Here is a 6,000-nt window from a genome sequence, read left to right on the forward strand (position 1 = left end):
ACTATTTTGCGTTTGAATGGGAAGATCCATTTAAAAATAGGAAACAACAACTTAGATGGACAGTACTTCGCTAAGGGTTTACTGAATCACCCAACCTCTTTGGACAGGCATTAGAGAAATTATTGCTGACATTCAAACCATCCTCAGGAATAAAACTCCTACAATATGTAGATGATTTGTTAATAGCTGGACAAACTGAGGATGACGTCAGGATGGGGACTATAAAATTATTGAACTTTCTAGGAGAAAAGGGATTAAAGGTTTCAAAGTCTAAATTACAGTTTGTAAAAAAATGAAATAAAAGTACTTGGGACACTGGCTCAGTAAAGGGAAGAAGAAATTAGATCCTGAAAGGATATCAGGAATACTGTCTTTATCACCACCCAAAACAAAAAGAGAAATTCGTCAGGTATTAGGATTATTAGGCTACTACAGACAATGGATAGAAGGATATAGTGAAAAGGTAAAATTTTTATATGAAAAGCTAGTGTCTGACAGGTTGAAATGGACTGAGGAGGATGAGAATAAGTTTCAGAAACGAAAAGAAACACTGGCTGAGCCTCCAGTGTTAAGTTTACCAGATGTTAAAAGGCCTTTTCAATTATTTATAACTACCTCAAATCAAACTGCTTATGGGGTTCTAACCCAAGATTGGGCTGGAAGTAAAAAACCAATTGGATATTTTTCAAAATTGTTAGATCCCATAAACAGGGGCTGGCCAACATGCTTACAATCTTTGGTGGCGGCTGCCTTGCTAATTGAGGAGGCACAAAAAGTGACCTTTGGAGCCAATATTACAGTGTTTTCTCCTCATGATGTGCGTAGTGTACTACAACAAAAAGCTGAGAAATGGCTCACTGATAGTCGGCTATTGAGGTATGAGACTATCCTAATAGAAGCACCAGAATTAGAGCTGAGAGTAACCGGTGCTCAAAACCCTGCTCAATTTTTATATGGGGATCCTAGAGGTGAATTGAGTCACGACTGCATTGAAGCAATAGAATTACAGACCAAGATAAGACCAGATCTAGAAGAAGACGAATCATCTGAAGGCAAAAAGGTTGTTTATAGGTGGGTCCTCTAAAGTTGTAGATGGAAAAATAAATCAGGGTATGCAATAGTCGATGGAACCAAGTTAGTGGTTAAAGAATCAGGCCCTCTCAGTCCTGCCTGGTCAGCTCAAGCATGTGAACTATACACTCTATATCGAACACTTGAAATTTTGAAAGACACGAAAGGCACTATATATACAGATTCCAAATATGCCTTTGGGGTGGTTCACACCTTTAGAAATATCTGGGAAGAAAGCGGAATGATTAATACTCAGGGAAAAGATCTGGTGCATCAAAAATTGATAGTTCAAGTATTGCAGGCACTGAGAGGTCCTGAAGAAATAGCCGTAGTGCACATAAAAGGATATCAAAAAGGAACAGGATATCAAACTAGAGGTAATAATCTAGCAGATGAAGAGGCAAAAAAAGGCAGTTTTAAGGGAACCAAGAAAACTATATATAATTGAACGGGAGGTAGATTATAGAAAAAAAGATATATAACCCTCAAGAACTAACCGAGATTTAGAAGTTAGGAGCTACTATGATAGAATGAAGGGAATATTAGCCCAGACGACTCCTTTAGGATTTGCAGTACATAAAATACAACCTGAAGATAAAGTAATGATTAAAACCTGGAAGGAGGAAAGCTTATCTCCTAGATGGGAAGGACCATTCCTGGTATTGTTGACTATGGAGACAGCTGTAAGAACTGCTGGAAGAGGATGGACTCATATTTCCAGGGTGAAAGGACCAGTCATAGGTGAATCAAATTGGAAGATCTAGTCAGCACCTGGAGATTTTAAGCTTCAAATACAACACAGCTAAAATAGAACTGGACTTACTAAAACAGACTGAGCAACATCAATAGTAGTGAAATTCTGAATCGTCCATATGAACCCTGTGTGTATGTATATATGTTAAATGTTTACTTTGTAAAAAGTTGTGATATCTATGATTTTTTTGGCTTTAGACTGTTTTGCATAAAAACATAAATCAGTTAAACAAAGGAACCAAAAGAAATAGGAAGTAAGAGAGTGAGAGAAAAGCTGAGGATAAGTCCAAGTGAGGGCAAGACCAGATTGGCCTCCATTTTTGCTGTTAAGAAGACACAAACCCGACCATTGGCAGCAACCCAATGGGTCCAGGGGTAAACAGAAAAATGTGCCATACCGGACCTCACTATGCTGACTGGCTTTTTCTCCTCATTTTATGTGTTAACCTCGCGATGGCTAAAAAGGGTCAAAACACTACCAGCTTATATGACACCTTTGAAGAGAATGAGTTTGTTATGTTAGCAAAAACTATAAGTAAAACTTTCAATTTAAGTCATTGCTAGGTTTGTGGGGGACCTTTGGGATTGTCAAGTTGGCCGTGGGTCTCTGTGCCGCTTTCCCCATCACAAATTGTAAGTAACTATAGTGACGTTAATAATACTACCTGGGAAGATAGTGAAAAATGGCCAGTTCAATTCCCTAACAAGGGTAAATTTTGTCTGAACCGAACTCAGAAAGGAGGAGTTGATGTGGGGGAGAGTAAGTGTCAATGGACACTTACACATAAATTAATTAACAAAGATAGAGGTATCTATATATGGTTGTGGCTTAATGAACAAGGACGCAGTAAAGGATTCAAGGGGTTCTGGTCAGACAAAAATGAAACTGAATATACCAAACTATGAGGAAACAGTTTTTATAATCGAACTTGCGAATGGAAAAATGACACTGGGTCCTGGTATTGTACTATACGGATAAATAATAATTTAAACGAAGTTTTCAGCCCTTTGGGTGACAAAAATACGACTTATTTTCAAACCCTGAGGACTGCAGAGGGACCATTTGCCAAAGGTACAAAGACCAAAAAAGGCCACTATTAGATATGCGGACATACTGCCTACAAACAATTACCAAAAACTGGCTCATGTCCCTATCCAAACACAGAGTGGTTGGAATGGCGATCTATAGTCCTGGTTACCTGGAACCCTGTGGGTAAAACACTTCTATTTTACCTGTTGTGTGCATTTGCTGCCCTAATGTTTATACCATGTATGATACCATGTTTTATTAGATTGATTCATTCAGTAGTTCAAGGGATGCAAATCTCTGCAATACCAATAGATACTGAATTGGCCAGAGGAGAAAACATACACCCACTAATGACAGTTAAAATAAAGAAAACAGAACACCCAAATCCCATACAACAAACCTTAGCCCGTCTTGAAACCCAAACACGAATCAATTTAATAAAACAAAATGAGAGGGATTGTGAAGAATATGGTGGTGATTCGTGTTAAAATATGATGACTTTGTTAAGAGTTTACTATGTACATAAGTTAAAGGAGATTTGTCATAGTTTTATTGTTAAAAGGAGTTTGGAGGGTTTTTTTCACTCAGTGACAGATGCTAAGCAGGTGGAAAATTACTGGCGGGACCCCCGCCAGAAGACCCCAGCAACACCGGATTGTGAAGGTGAAATATGATTGGAGGAATCCCTGCCAGGAGCCCCAGCAACACCAGAAAGCCCGGGAAAGTTTGAGGGGCCCTACTGCGCATGTGAAGATGGGACTATGAAAGACAGTGATGCAGCACCACATGGTGATCGATGGTGCGGAGCAGGAAGCCCCCCCCCACCCCTGGCGTGCCTAGCTTTTTTGAATGTTCTTCTTGCAAATATATATATAAATGATATTTTTGGCTCTGCCTCTACATTTATAAAAAGGACAACACCAAATGAGGGGCTCTGTGCTTTCTTTCGTTCTGAACAAGTGTTAGTGTTTATTGCACAAAAGCGATTCTGCGAAGCAATGTGAACACTTCTGCTTCCCAGGCACAGAGAAGGTGCTAGCAGGGAATTCTCTGCCTGCCTTTCCCCAGTGCTCTGCAAGCTCTCCAGGACAACATAGAATCTGGGGCTCTGTGCTTTCTTTCCTTCTGAACAAGTGTTACTGTTTTCTGCACAAAAGCGATTCTTGCGAAGCAATGTGAACAGGCACAGAGAAGGTGCTAGCAGGGAATTCTCTGCCTGCCTTTCCCCAGTGCTCTGCAAGCTCTCCAGGACAACATAGAATCTGGGGCTCTGTGCTTTCTTTCGTTCTGAAGAAGTGTTAATTTTTTCTGCACAAAAGCGATTCTGCGAAGCAATGTGAACAGGCACAGAGAAGGTGCTATCAGGGAATTCTCTGCCTGCCTTTCCCCAGTGCTCTGCAAGCTCTCCAGGACAACATAAAATCTGGGGCTCTGTGCTTTCTTTCGTTCTGAACAAGTGTTACTGTTTTCTGCACAAAAGCGATTCTTGCGAAGCAATGTGAACACTTCTGCTTCCCAGGCACAGAGAAGGTGCTATCAGGGAATTCTCTGCCTGCCTTTCCCCAGTGCTCTGCAAGCTCTCCAGGACAACGTAGAATCTGGGGCTCTGTGCTTTCTTTCGTTCTGAACAAGTGTTAGTGTTTTCTGCACAAAAGCGATTCTTGCGAAGCAATGTGAACACTTCTGCTTCCCAGGCACAGAGAAGGTGTTAGCAGGGAATTCTCTGCATGCCTTTCCCCAGTGCTCTGCAAGCTCTCCAGGACAACATAGAATCTGGGGCTCTGTGCTTTCTTTCCTTCTGAACAAGTGTTACTGTTTTCTGCACAAAAGCGATTCTTGCGAAGCAATCTGAACACTTCTGCTTCCCAGGCACAGAGAAGGTGCTAGCAGGGAATTCTCTGCCTGCCTTTCCCCACTGCTCTGCAAGCTCTCCAGGACAACGTAGAATCTGGGGCTCTGTGCTTTCTTTCGTTCTGAACAAGTGTTACTGTTTTCTGCACAAAAGCGATTCTGCGAAGCAATGTGAACAGGCACAGAGAAGGTGCTATCAGGGAATTCTCTGCCTGCCTTTCCCCAGTGCTCTGCAAGCTCTCCAGGACAACATAGAATCTGGGGCTCTGTGCTTTCTTTCGTTCTGAACAAGTGTTACTGTTTTCTGCACAAAAGCGATTCTTGCGAAGCAATGTGAACACTTCTGCTTCCCAGGCACAGAGAAGGTGCTAGCAGGGAATTCTCTGCCTGCCTTTCCCCAGTGCTCTGCAAGCTCTCCAGGACAACATAGAATCTGGGGCTCTGTGCTTTCTTTCGTTCTGAAGAAGTGTTAATTTTTTCTGCACAAAAGCGATTCTGCGAAGCAATGTGAACAGGCACAGAGAAGGTGCTATCAGGGAATTCTCTGCCTGCCTTTCCCCAGTGCTCTGCAAGCTCTCCAGGACAACATAAAATCTGGGGCTCTGTGCTTTCTTTCCTTCTGAACAAGTGTTACTGTTTTCTGCACAAAAGCGATTCTTGCGAAGCAATGTGAACACTTCTGCTTCCCAGGCACAGAGAAGGTGCTAGCAGGGAATTCTCTGCCTGCCTTTCCCCAGTGCTCTGCAAGCTCTCCAGGACAACGTAGAATCTGGGGCTCTGTGCTTTCTTTCGTTCTGAACAAGTGTTACTGTTTTCTGCACAAAAGCGATTCTTGCGAAGCAATGTGAACACTTCTGCTTCCCAGGCACAGAGAAGGTGCTAGCAGGGAATTCTCTGCATGCCTTTCCCCAGTGCTCTGCAAGCTCTCCAGGACAACATAGAATCTGGGGCTCTGTGCTTTCTTTCCTTCTGAACAAGTGTTACTGTTTTCTGCACAAAAGCGATTCTTGCGAAGCAATGTGAACACTTCTGCTTCCCAGGCACAGAGAAGGTGCTAGCAGGGAATTCTCTGCCTGCCTTTCCCCAGTGCTCTGCAAGCTCTCCAGGACAGCAGCAAATCTGGGGCTCTGTGCTTTCTTTAGTTCTGAACAAGTGTTACTGTTTTCTGCACAAAAGCGATTCTTGGGAAGCAATGTGAACACTTCTGCTTCCCAGGCACAGAGAAGGTGCTATCAGGGAATTCTCTGCCTGCCTTTCCCCAGTGCTCTGCAAGCTCTCCAGGACAACATAGAATC

This window comes from Strix aluco, chromosome 30 (genome assembly GCF_031877795.1).
Source record: "Strix aluco isolate bStrAlu1 chromosome 30, bStrAlu1.hap1, whole genome shotgun sequence".
NCBI lineage: Eukaryota > Metazoa > Chordata > Aves > Strigiformes > Strigidae > Strix > Strix aluco.